Raw genomic sequence first — 13,975 nt, 5'->3', positions numbered from 1 at the left:
CAGTGACCTGTTTGTTGACTTGGCTTTCGAAGACCTTAGATAGGCAGGGCAGGATGGATATAGGTCTGTAACAGTTTGGGTCCAGGGTGTCTCCCCCTTTGAAGAGGGGGATGACTGCGGCAGCTTTCCAATCCTTGGGGATCTCAGACGAGATGAAAGAGAGGTTGAACAGGCTGGTAATAGGGGTTGCGACAATGGTGGCAGATAGTTTCAGAAATAGAGGGTCCAGATTGTCAAGCCCAGCTGATTTGTACGGGTCCAGGTTTTGCAGCTCTTTCAGAACATCTGCTATCTGGATTTGGGTAAAGGAGAACCTGGAGAGGCTTGGGCGAGGAGCTGCGGGGGGGGCGGAGCTGTTGGCCGAGGTTGAAGTAGCCAGGCGGAAGGCATGGCCAGCCGTTGAGAAATGCTTATTGAAGTTTTCGATAATCATGGATTTATCAGTGGTGACCGTGTTACCTAGCCTCAGTGCAGTGGGCAGCTGGGAGGAGGTGCTCTTGTTCTCCATGGACTTCACAGTGTCCCAGAACTTTTTGGAGTTGGAGCTACAGGATGCAAACTTCTGCCTGAAGAAGCTGGCCTTAGCTTTCCTGACTGACTGCGTGTATTGGTTCCGGACTTCCCTGAACAGTTGCATATCACGGGGACTATTCGATGCTATTGCAGTCCGCCACAGGATGTTTTTGTGCTGGTCGAGGGCCGTCAGGTCTGGGGTGAACCAAGGGCTGTATCTGTTCTTAGTTCTGCATTTTTTGAACGGAGCATGCTTATCTAAAATGGTGAGGAAGTTACTTTTAAAGAATGACCAGGCATCCTCAACTGACGGGATGAGGTCAATGTCCTTCCAGGATACCCGGGCCAGGTCGATTAGAAAGGCCTGCTCACAGAAGTGTTTTAGGGAGCGTTTGACAGTGATGAGGGGTGGTCGTTTGACTGCGGCTCCGTAGCGGATACAGGCAATGAGGCAGTGATCGCTGAGATCCTGGTTGAAGACAGCGGAGGTGTATTTGGAGGGCCAGTTGGTCAGGATGACGTCTATGAGGGTGCCCTTGTTTACAGAGTTAGGGTTGTACCTGGTGGGTTCCTTGATGATTTGTGTGAGATTGAGGGCATCTAGCTTAGATTGTAGGACTGGCGGGGTGTTAAGCATATCCCAGTTTAGGTCACCTAACAGAACAAACTCTGAAGCTAGATGGGGGGCGATCAATTCACAAATGGTGTCCAGGGCACAGCTGGGAGCTGAGGGGGGTCGGTAGCAGGCGGCAACCGTGAGAGACTTATTTCTGGAGAGAGTAATTTTCAAAATTAGTAGTTCGAACTGTTTGGGTATGGACCTGGAAAGTATGACATTACTTTGCAGGCCATCTCTGCAGTAAACTGCAACTCCTCCCCCTTTGGCAGTTCTATCTTGACGGAAGATGTTATAGTTGGGTATGGAAATCTCTGAATTTTTGGTGGCCTTCCTGAGCCAGGATTCAGACACAGCAAGGACATCAGGGTTAGCAGAGTGTGCTAAAGCAGTGAGTAAGACAAACTTAGGGAGGAGGCTTCTGATGTTGACATGCATGAAACCAAGGCTTTTTCGAACACAGAAGTCAACAAATGAGGGTGCCTGGGGACATGCAGGGCCTGGGTTTGCTAAATTGCTAGTAGTTTGTTGCATCGTATTGCTTAGTTTATCATTTGTGTCAACTATGAATTCAAGCCACAGATTAAATTCCTCCATTTTGTACTTCACCTTTATAGATGCAGACCTGAAGCCATTCAAGCAGCACTTTGAGAACAAGCATCCCAAGTCTCCAATGGTCCCAGTACTGGTTGATGTGCAGGCCTAAGTGACCACACAAGCTCAAACAGAGTTCTGTTTTTCCCGTGATTTACTCCTCCCGTGTATTATAGTTTTTGCATGCCTCACTAACAACGCCTTTTGCCTTTTCCCTGCCTGTACTGTTGCCCTTTTGGGCACACTGTGTATGACCTTCGGCCTGCCCCTGGGCCCAGCGACCTGCCTCCTCCTGTGGTCCTTTGCAATAAACACCTGCTGCGCCCTTCGCTTGAAACCAGCACTCTGTCTCCCCTCGTGTACATTACATATGCCTTTTATGCCCCATGGTCCCTCAACTTCGGAACTCTCCATCTTATCTCTATAAACCCACCCTACCTTCACCCATTGTCCCATCCATCTCCTCCTGATTTGATCACATCTAGACTCGTTTACACGTTTGAAAGTGGAGTACTATTTTTGTGAGTACTGAGAGAAAAAGAGGGAAAGAAAGAAAGGCAGTGATATACAAAGATCATCATATCCTGCAGTTTGAAGTACAGACACCACTGTCACTGTGCAGTACATGACACATAAATAATCGCCCCTTCTCCTCACGCGCACACACACACACACACACACACACACACACACACACACACACACACACACACACACACACACACACACACACACACACACACACACACACACACACACACACACACACACACACACACACACTCCCTGCCACTGCCTCCTTACTCTTTCATTTGACGCATATTGTTACCGTGGCCACAGCCTCGTGATGTATTGTCCTTTATAACACTCCACATAATTATTATGTTTTATCAACGGCTGAAAATACATTATGTTTGGACAGAAAAACACTTCTGCCATTTACCACAGCAACAATTCAATGAGCCTTTAGGTAATATACACACTCGCCCAAACGCTTTAACCTTTAACCTTTAACCACACTGCACTCATAAATGTCAACTCAAGCCAAAGTAGTAACAATGTGAATGGCCAGACCACATGACTTGACCAGGAAAACTTCAAGTTAGTCACTATAAAAGTTACTACACTTGCTATAGTTAACATCAATGACGGATTTATATAGGATATGCGTTTCTGAGGAAAATGAATGACAGGTGTGTGTACCAAGAGGCAGGAGCAGATGTCAGGGGTCAGCTGAGACCCAGACATTCAACGCCATAACTGGAACATTGGCCCATAGCACTACTCCCCATGTAAAAACAAATTCTCCAGTGACCTGCTGTGTTTAGACTTCAGAACTGCGTGAAGAGGAAAAACCTCCTCAAGTCTGTCTGGGATAGTCCTTCCTCAACTGCCCCGGTCACCATGGTGACTGACATTACATCAGAGTGAATTGAGGTGAAATGGATAGATTTGTATTTGTATTATATTAGGGATTCCCATGAGCTGCCAAGTCAGCAGCTACTCTTCCAGGGGTCCAAACACATTAAGACACTTATATTACACATAAAACACAAGATAAAACAGTACATCATATACAAATGTCACACCACCACATATCCATAACACAAAACGTATGATACCACTATACAACAATATTACAATGTACGTGTGTGTAGAGCATGTGTGCTAAGGCCTGTGTGCGTATGCGTGGGTCTGTACCTGTGTGTGTGTCTCTTCACAGTCTCCGCTGTTCCATAAGGTGTATTTGTATCCGTTTTTTAAATATGATTCTACTGCTTGCATCACCTACCTGATGTGGAACGGAGTTCCATGTAGTCATGGCTCTATGTAGTACTGAGGGCCTCCCATAGTCTGTTCTGGACTTGGGGATTGTGTAGAGACCTCTGGTGGCATGTCTTGTGGGGTATACATGGGTGTCCGAACTGTGACCTAGTAGTTTAAACACACAGCTTGGTGCATTCAACATGTCAGCACTTCTTACAAAAACTGGTAGCGATGAAGTCAATCTCTCCTCCACTTTGAGCCATGAGTGATTGACATGCAAATCATTAATGTTAGCTCTCTGTGTACATTTTAGGACCAGCAGCGTTGCCCTGATCTGAGCCAATTGCAATTTTCCTAAGTCCCTCTTTGTGGCACCTGACCACACAACTGAACAGTTGTCTAGGTGCTACAAAACCAGGGCATATAGGACCTGTCTTATTGACAGTGTTGTCAAGAAGGCAGAGCAGCTTCCTTAGGCACTGCATTGCTTGAGGCGGGACTACAGACCCGGGTTCGATCCCAGGCAGTGACTGGGAGTCCCATCTTGCGGCGCACAATTGCCCCAGTGTCGTCCGGATTAGGGGAGGAATTGGCCGGGGGGGCTTTACTTGGCTCATCGCACTCTAGTCTCTTCTTGCAGTGGGCTACATGCCTACAGGTTGACTTTGGTCGTCAGTTGAACGGTGTTTCCTCCAACACATTGGTGCAGCTGGCTTCCGGGTTAAGCGGGTGGGTGTTAATGAGCACGGTTTGGTGGGTCATGTTTCGGAGGACGCATGACTTGACCTGCACCTCTCCCTAGTCCGTTGGGAAGTTGCAACGATGGGACAAGATCATCATTGGATATCACGAATTGGGGAGAATAAAAAAGAAGGCAGCAGTGCTTTATTATGGACTGTTGTATCAACATGTTTTGACCATGACAGATTACAATCCAGGGTTACTCAACTTGCTCAATTGAAGCATTATTCATGACAAGATTCAGTTGAGGTTTAGGGTTTAGTTAATGATTTGTCCCAAATACAAAGCTTTTAGTTTTTTAAATATTTAGGAGTAACTTATTCTTTGCCACACATTCTGAAACCAACTTCAGCTCTTTATTAAGTGTTGCAGTCATTTCAGTCACTGAAGTAGCTGACATGCATAGTGTTGACTCATCCACATACATAAACACACTGGCTTTACTCATGTCATTAGTAAAGATTTTTAAAAGTAAGGGGCCTAAACAGCTGTCCTGGGGAATTCCTGATTCTACCTGGATTATGTTGGAGAGGCTTCCATTAAAGAACACCCTCTGTGTTCTGTTAGACAGGTAACTCTTTACCCACAATATAGGTGGGGGTGTAAAGCTATAACACATACTTTTTCCAGCAGCATACTATGATCGATAATGTCAAAAGCCACACTGAAATCTAACAAATCTGCCCCCACAATCCTTTTATCATCAATTTCTCTCAGCCAATCATCAGTAATTTGTGTTAGTGCTGTGCTTGTTGAATTTCCTTCCCCATAACAGTGCTGAAAGTCTGTTGTCAATTTATAGTAAAATAACCTTGTATCTGGTCAAACAGTGTTGGTAAAAGGCTATTTGGTTGGCTAGTAAAGGGGGCTTTAATATTCCAAGCACTTTCTAGTAGGCTTACATGTAGCGCCATCTGTATAACATGGCACTGAAGAACATGGCTGATGTTTTACATTCTCCCAACCAATTGTGCTATTTTGTTAATTTTTTTGCGTTTTGTTTCAAACTTGTTTTTTTACTTAATGTGTACATAATGCTGCTCCTACCATCTCTTATGAGCGAAAATAACTTCTGGACATCAGAAAAGCAATTACACACCGCGGAATGGAAGAAACTTTTCCCTTTAACGGGTCCGACGAGAAGGATATCCTGGTTTCACTGGAACAGGCCCAGATCCACGCCTTTTGCATGAAGAAAAGACACCAGAAAATAGTTCGCAGATTGGGCACCCTTCTGAGAATCCGGAAGCAAGTGAGTAAACTCCCATTGCCTTCCATTCTTCTCGCTAATGTGCCATCATTGGGAAATAAAATTGATGACCTATGATTAAGATTATCCTACCAACGGGACATTAAAAACTGTAACATCTTATGTTTCACCGAGACGTGGCTAAACGAAGATACTGACGATATAGAGCTAGTGGGATTTTCCATGCACCGGCAGAACAGAGACGCTACCTCTGGTAAGACGAGTGGTGGGGGTGTGTGTCTTTTTGTCAAAAACAGCTTGTGCGCGGTGTCTAATATTAAAGAAGTCTCAAGGTATTGCTCGCATGAGGTAGAGTAGCGTATGATAAGCTGTAGACCACACTATCTACCAAGAGAGTTCTCATCTGTATTATTCGTAGCCATCTATTTACCACCACAAAGTAAAGCTGGCACTAAGACCGCTCTCAACCAACTCTATAACGCCATAAGCAAACAAGAAAATGCTCACCCAGAAGCGGCGTTCCAAGTGGCCGTGGACTTTAATGCAGGCAAACTTAAATCCGTTTTACCAAATGTTTACCAGCAAATTGTGACCAAATTTGTCACATGTGCAGCCAGGGGAAAATAAATCCTAGACCTCCTTTACTTCACACACAGAGATGCATACAAGCTCTCCCCTGCCCTCCATTTGGCAAATCTGACCATAATTCTATCCTCCTGATTCCTGCTTACAAGCAAAAACAAAAGCAGGAAGTACCAGTGACTCGCTCAATACGGAAGTGGTCAGATGATGTAGATGCTACACTACAGGACTGTTTTGCTAGCACAGACTGGAAAATGTTCCAGGATTCATCCAATGGCATTGAGGAATACACCACCTTAGTCATGGGCTTCATCAATAAGTGCATCGATGACATCATCACCGGGACTGTATGTACATATCCCAGCCAGAAGCCATGGATTACAGGCAACATCCGCATCGAGCTAAAGGCTAGAGCTGCCGCTTTCAAGGAGTGGGAGACTAATCCAGGAGCTGCCCAGTGACGTGAGCCTACCAGATGAGCTAAATGCCTTTTATGTTCGCTTCGAGGCAAGCAACACTGAAGCATGCACGAGAGCACCAGCTGTTCTGGATGACTGTGTGATAACGCTCTCGGTAGCCGATGTGAACAAAAGCTTTAAACAGGTAACCTGCCTAAATGATTACCGTCCCGTGGCACTCACGTCGGTTGCCATGAGGTGCTATGAAATGCTGGTCATGGCTCACATCAACAGCATCCTCCCGGACACCCTAGACCCACTCCAACTCGCATACTGCCCCAACAGATCCACAGATGACGCAATCTCAATCGCACTCCACACTGCCCTTTCTCACCTGGACAAAAGGAGCACCTATGTAAGAATGCTGTTCATTGACTACAGCTCAGCATTCAACACCATAGTGCCCACAAAGCTCATCAGTAAGCTAAGGACCCTGGGACTAAACACCTACCTCTGCAACTGGATCTTGGACTTCCTGACGGGATGTCCCCAGGTGGTAAGGGTAGGCAACAACACATCTGCAACACAGGGTTCAGCAAGGGGATCCCTCAGGGGTCCGTATTTACTACCCAACTGTAGGAGGTCAGAGAACTGGCAGTGTGGTGTCAGGACAACAAACTCTCCCTCAAGGAAATGATCGTGGACTACAGGAAAAGGAGGGCAGAACACGCCCACATTCACATCGACTGGGCTGTAGTGGAGCAGGTCATTAGTTTCATGTTCCTTGGTGTCCACATTACCAACAAACTATCATGGTAAAAACATATCAAGACAGTCATGAAGGTGGCACAATAAAACCTTTTCTCCCTCAGGAGACTGAAAAGATTTTGCATGGGTCCCCAGATCTCCAAAAGGTTCTACAGCTGCACCATCGAGAGGATCCTGACCGTTTGCGTCACGGCCTGGTATGGCAACTCGGCCTCTGACTGTAAGGTGCCGCATAGGGTAGTGCGAATGGCCCAGTACATCACCGGGGCCAAGCTTCCTGCCATCCAGGGCTTTCACCCATAGAGCTCCATTTTTATGGAATGGTCTGCCTACCCTTGTGAGAGACGCAAACTCGGTCTCAACCTTTAAGTCTTTATTGAAGACTCATCTCTCCGGTAGGTCCTATGATTGAGTGTAGTCAGGCCCAGGACTGTGAAGGTGAACGGAAAGGCACTGGAGCAACGAACCACCCTTGCTGTCTCTGCCTGGCCGGTTCCCCTCTCTCCACTGGGTTTTTCTGCCTCTAACCCTATTACAGGGGCTGAATCACTGGCTTACTGGTGCTCTTCCATGCCGTCCCTAGGAGGGGTGCATCACTTGAGTGGGTTGAGTCACTGACGTGATCTTCCTGTCCGGGTTGGCGCCCCCCCTTGGGTTGTGCCTTGGTGGAGATCATTGTGGGCTATACTCAGCCTTGTCTCATGATGGTAAGTTGGTGGTTGAAGATATCCCTCTAGTGATGTGGGGTTATATCCTGCCTGTTTGGCTCTGTCTGGGGGTATCATCGGATGGGGCCACAGTGTATCCCAACCCCTCCTGTCTCAGCCTCCAGTATTTATGCTGCAGTAGTTTATGTGTCGGGGGGCTAGGGTCAGTCTGTTATATCTGGAGTATTTCTCCTCTTATCCGGTGTCCTGTGTGAATTTAAGTATGCTCTCTAATTCTCTCTCACTTTCTCTCTTTTTCTCTCTTCTTTCTTTCTTTCTTTCTTTCTTTCGTAGGAGGAGGACCTGAGCCCTAGGACCATGCCTCAGGACTACCTGGCCTGATGACTCCTTGCTGTCCCCAGTCCACCTGGCCGTGCTGCTGCTCCAGTTTCAACTGTTCTGCCTGCGGCTATGGAATCCTGACCTGTTCACCGGACGTGCTACATAGATGACCCTGCTGGTCATCTATGAACATTTGAACATCTTGGCCATGTTCGGTTATAAATTCCACCCGGCACAGCCAGAAGAGGACTGGCCACCTCTCATAGCCTGGTTCCTCTCTAGGTTTCTTCCTAGGTTCTGGCCTTTCTAGGGAGTTTTTCCAAGCCACCGTGCTTCTACACCTGCATTGCTTGCTGTTTGGGGTTTTAGGCTGGGTTTCTTCTGTACAGCACTTTGTGACTGCTGAACAATTCATAAAATCGCCACCAGACAATTTACATTGACCCCCCCCCCACACACTTTTGTACACTGCTGCTACTCGTTGTTTGTTTGTTACCTATGCATAGTCACTTCGCCCCCACCTACTGACTCGGTACAGGTGCCCCTTGTATATAGCCTCGTTATTGTTATTCTTATTGTGTTACGTTTTATTATTACTTTTTATTTTAGTCTACTTGGTAAATATTTTCTTCTTCTTGAACGGCACTGTTGGTTAAGGGCTTGTAAGTAAGCATTTTACGCTAAAGTTGACACTTTTTGTATTTGACACGTGACAAATAAAGTTTGATTTGATTTGATATGACCACGCCGCTCGCGTCATGTGCGCGAACGTTGCAAAATAAATGTACACGTACATTTTATTCAATCATTGCACCCACACTGCTCGCGCACGACTGCGTGGCCAGGGTGCTAAAACAGAAGTTGGTTCTATTTGTGACGCTCAACATGCTGCAAGTCCAACCTCTCAAATTCCTAATTGGTTTTTAGAAGAATATACCCACGTGCATCTCCTCATTGGTTTTTAGGAGCATATGCCCACGTGGGTAACTGAAAGATGAACTGACGTCCACACTCCAGTCGGTTGTAGTAATGCAAGTTGATTGCCAAGGAGGGGAGATGACGACAAACTAAATTGGTTTACCGTTTTATCTGTAGATTAATTGTCGGAGTAGAGGATCTTGTGCATTTCAGGTAAAATAGCAACCCAATGTTTATATCCCAGGACAAATTAGTTCGCAACAGCAAGCTAGCTAGCTAAATTGACATAAATGTTTAATGCTTTTCGACCTGTCCACGAATTAATATAGTTGGTTCAGAGTTTGTTATGATATTATATCGATGGTTGTCATGATCGCTTCTGGTGTGGGAGAACAAAATCAATGTGTGCGCAATGGCGCACATGTTTTGGTCAGCATGTTAGATTGAGATATGGCAAATAGGAGTGATACTGTATGTGGAGGGGTATATGGAAATAAAGTAGGGAACAGAGTGAGTGGAAGAGAGAGACAGTTAAAGAGAGGGCTATTCGATAAGTTCCCTTGGCAGGCAGTCAGACACGACTGATATCCCTGTGGAAAGCTGGAAAACAGAGATCTAAAATACTGTACAAATGTATGTACATTTACGGCAAAACTCTTACAGTTAGCTACTGGAATTCTATATTACAGTACAGTACTGTAAAGAGCAATGCATTATGGGGATTCAGTGCAGTGTTAGCAATTGCTGTAATCTTACAATAAGATTTTTCAATAAAGCACTGTATTACTGTTTTTCTATATACGTATTTACTGCAGCATACTGTAAATGATGGGGTCTTGTGAGATGTTATGGGGTGGGGAAAGAATTGTTGGCTCATTAACATATTTTGAGGCGTGCCTTTTAAGAGGCTATATTTGCCCCTGCTAGTGAGAGCGCTGTACCAATTGAACTGATATGTGGCCCCAGTATTTGTATGTGTACAGGGGAAAGATTGGAGTAGAAGCAAGTCTTAAACATTCAATGGTGGAATATTTTGCCATATCCTTTTAGTCTGTTTTGCCCTGAAGTCACTGCCAGTTTGAAAGACGTGGCAGTTTCACCATTACGGATTTCAGTTTGAATTAATTGCAATTAAACTAGCATTTAGTCAATTTTACAGTATTGTACAGTGTGTCATTGTGAATGTAATAGTATCTTACTTGCTACTGTATTCAGGTGTTCCTGTAATATGTTGTAAATGTGTGTTACAGTGAAGGTCCTGTAAATATACAGTAATAACTGGCTACGGTGCTGCCAGTAATTTATTGTAACAATTACAGGATTTTTTTTCACAGTAAGAGAGAGTAAAAATAAAGAGAGAGAGTGAGTGTGAGAGAAAATAGGCCTATATGTGGAGAACAACAGTACAGAAATATACCTCTCTCTCATTCTCTCTCTCTGCAACCAATTTCTCTGTAGATTTGTCTCTCTTTAACTCAGTTTCAGGCTACTTCTCATGACCTGCTGATCAGTGGAGATAGCCTCCCCCTTCTTCCCCTCTCCATGCCACGTCACCAAGCTATGAACAGAGAAGGGGTAAGGGGTGAGGTGGTGAGGGGGGAAGTGTGGAGCACAATGTGTTTACTGTGTAACCATCAGACTTTAGTCACGATGGCAGCTCAGCAGGCCTCAATGTGGGCAGGACCAGTCCAGGCTCAGCCAATCGCATAGCACCAAGCCAGCCAGGTCAGCCTTACCTCTGCCATTTTACCCAGCTGTCCACACGCCTACAGTTAGCGCAGCATAATCATTAGGGCTCAGTGTGTGATTGAGAGAGTGTACCAGTGGAGAAGATGGCATGAGAACACACTGTCTGACTAACAGTGGCTCTGTGTAACCATACCTCTACAAAGAGTATTTGAAATAATCCCACAGCACCCTCTCGCCCACACCCTTGCCTTTTGTGAACTAACACTCACACTTGACTTTTTCCTACTAGCACTGACTTTGCTGATAGTTACTTTATTGAGGAAAAATGTACTTACTATGACTGAAATGTGTGGTTGTCTCACCTATTTTAAGATGAAGTCACTCTGTTAGCTAAGTGACTAAAATGCAAATTAACACAGGGATGCACAGCAGCAAACTTATACAACTATTAAATACATTTGTATAACACAGCTGACTACTTGATTTTTTTGTCATTTAAGAAAATCCTTCCTTTAGAGAACCACAGCCTCAGGGCACACTGGGTAGTGCTCAGATCGCCGTGACAACGACCCAGGGCAGAGGCACAATCGCACTGGATTTAGTGACACAGGGTTATTAGTCCATGTACTGAAACCTCACCCTCCTCACCAGCCTCACCCCTCTCTTCCCCTCTCTGTTACACTTTGTACTGTACCACACTTCAGTTACAGTTACGCCTCCACCACCATTAGTACTTGAACTACACTTACTTTAGGCCGCAGTGTCTGCTTTCCTCACACACACACACACACACACACACACACACACACACACACACACACACACACACACACACACACACACACACACACACACACACACACACACACACACACACACACACACACACACACACACACACACACACACACACACACACACCAGCTGCACTTTGTCTCTACAGAGTTCAAATTAAGACAGTGTGAGATTTTTTTAAAGGTATTTCAGTGGTTGATATTGTAGACCTACTGTATATGTCATATCTAGACTGAGCATGAGCAGATCATTATTAACTACTGTTGCCAAAGTGAAGCTGTGTGTATGGAGTCCTGCCTGTTTCTAGTCAGTAAACTATCAAGGATCTTATTCTTGCATCAAGTCTGCATTATCCAAACAGGTGTCCTGAAGAGACTATAAACCTTCCACACAGTTTATTATAGAGTACTACATTACCTCCTATATAATTATGTTGTAAACACAAAAATGTTTTAACTATAGAAAATACTACAGTATTTAATTTGCATATACCCTACCCATTCCCCTCACCCATATCCCAATTTGTGCCACCCGTAAGTGGGAAACCTACATGCCAAGTATAGACCATATATTGTGTTCCCTATGGTTCTAGAAAAGAGCTGAAGTGCTGACCACTCCATTAAGAACCCAGTCTTACCTACAATTTGTTCTTTCAGTATTTCACTTCTGTCATAGATAATAAATCAAAAAAATGTAGTAAACACTATAGTAATGTCCCCAAAAACACTACAGTAAATAAAGTAAATACCACAGTATAGGACAGTCAGCAAAAACACTACAATAAATACTAGTCTGCAAAAAACACTAAACTGTAAATAATACAGTATACTACAGTAAATTAAATACTACAGTAAAGTCTGCAAAACCACTACAGAAAGTGCAATATTATTCCTACCATAGTATACAGTACATTCAGAAACTATTCAGACCCCTTCCCTTTTTCAACATTTTGTTATTCTAAAATATATTCTATATTTTTTTCCCTCATCAATCTACACACAATAATGACAAAAGCAACCAACGACAAAGCAAAAACAGGTTTTTAGAAATGTTTAAAAACAGAAATGCCTTATTGACATAAATATTCAGACCCTTTGCTATGAGACTCGAAATTAAGCTCAGGTGCATCCTGATTCCTTTTCTACAATTTGACTGCAGTCCACCTGTGGTAAATGAAATTTGATTGGACATGATTTGGAAAAGCACACACCTGTCTATATAAGGTCCCACAGTTGACAGTGCACGTCAGCACGAAAACCAAGTCATGAGGTTGGAGGAATTGTCGAGCTCCGAGACATGATTGTGTCGAGGCACAGATCGGAGGAAGGGTACCAACAACTTTCTGCAGCATTGAACGTCCCCAAGAACACAGTTGCCTCCATCATCCTTAAATGGAAGAAGTTTGGAACCACTAAGACTCTTCCTAGAGCTGGCTGACTACCAAACTGAGCAATCCGGGAGAAGGGCCTTGGTCATTGAGGTGACCAAGAACCCAATGGTCACTCGGACAGATCTCCAGAGTTCCTCTGTGGAGAAAGGAGAACCTTACAGAAGGACAACCATCTCTGCAGCAATTCACCAATCAAGCCTTTATGATAGAGTGGCCAGGCAGAAGCCACTCTTCAGTAAAAGGCAAATGACAGCCCACTTGGAGTTTGCCAAAAGGCACCTAAAGGACTCTCAGACCATGAGAAACAAGATTCTCTGGTCTGATGAAGCCAATATTGAACTCTTTGGCCTGAATGTCAAGTGTTACATCTGGAGGAAACCTGACACCATCCCTACGGTGAAGCATGGTGGTGGCAGCATCATGCTATGGGGATGTTTTTCAGCACCAGGGACTGGGAGACTAGTCAGGGATCGAGGGAAATATGAACGGAGCAAAGTACAGAGATCCTTGATGAAAACCTGCTCCAGAGCGCTCAGGACCCCAGACTGGGGTGAATGTTCACCTTCCAACAGGACAACAACCCTAAGCACACAGCCAAGACAATGCAGGAGTGGCTTCTGGGACAAGTCTCTGAATGTCCTTGAGTGGCCCAGCCAGAGCCCGGACTTGAACCTGATCGAACATCTCTGGAGAGACCTGAAAATAGCAGTGCAGCAACACTCCCCATCCAACTTGACAGAGCTTGAGAGGATCTGCAGACATGAATGGGAGAAACTCCCCAAATACAGGTGTGCCAAGCTTGTAGTGTCATACCCAAAAAGACTTGGGCTGTAATCGCTGTCAAAGGTGTTTCAACAAAGTGCTGAGTGAAGGGTCTGAATACTTATGTAAATGTGATACTTCTGTTATAAATGTTTTGTACATTTGCAAAAGTGTCTAAAAACCTGTTTTTGCTTCGTCATTATGGAGTATTGTGTGTAGATTGATGAGGGAAAAAAACAATTT

The sequence above is a fragment of the Oncorhynchus kisutch genome, linkage group LG5 (genome assembly GCF_002021735.2).
Source record: "Oncorhynchus kisutch isolate 150728-3 linkage group LG5, Okis_V2, whole genome shotgun sequence".
NCBI lineage: Eukaryota > Metazoa > Chordata > Actinopteri > Salmoniformes > Salmonidae > Oncorhynchus > Oncorhynchus kisutch.
Note: the sequence above shows the minus strand (reverse complement) of the source record.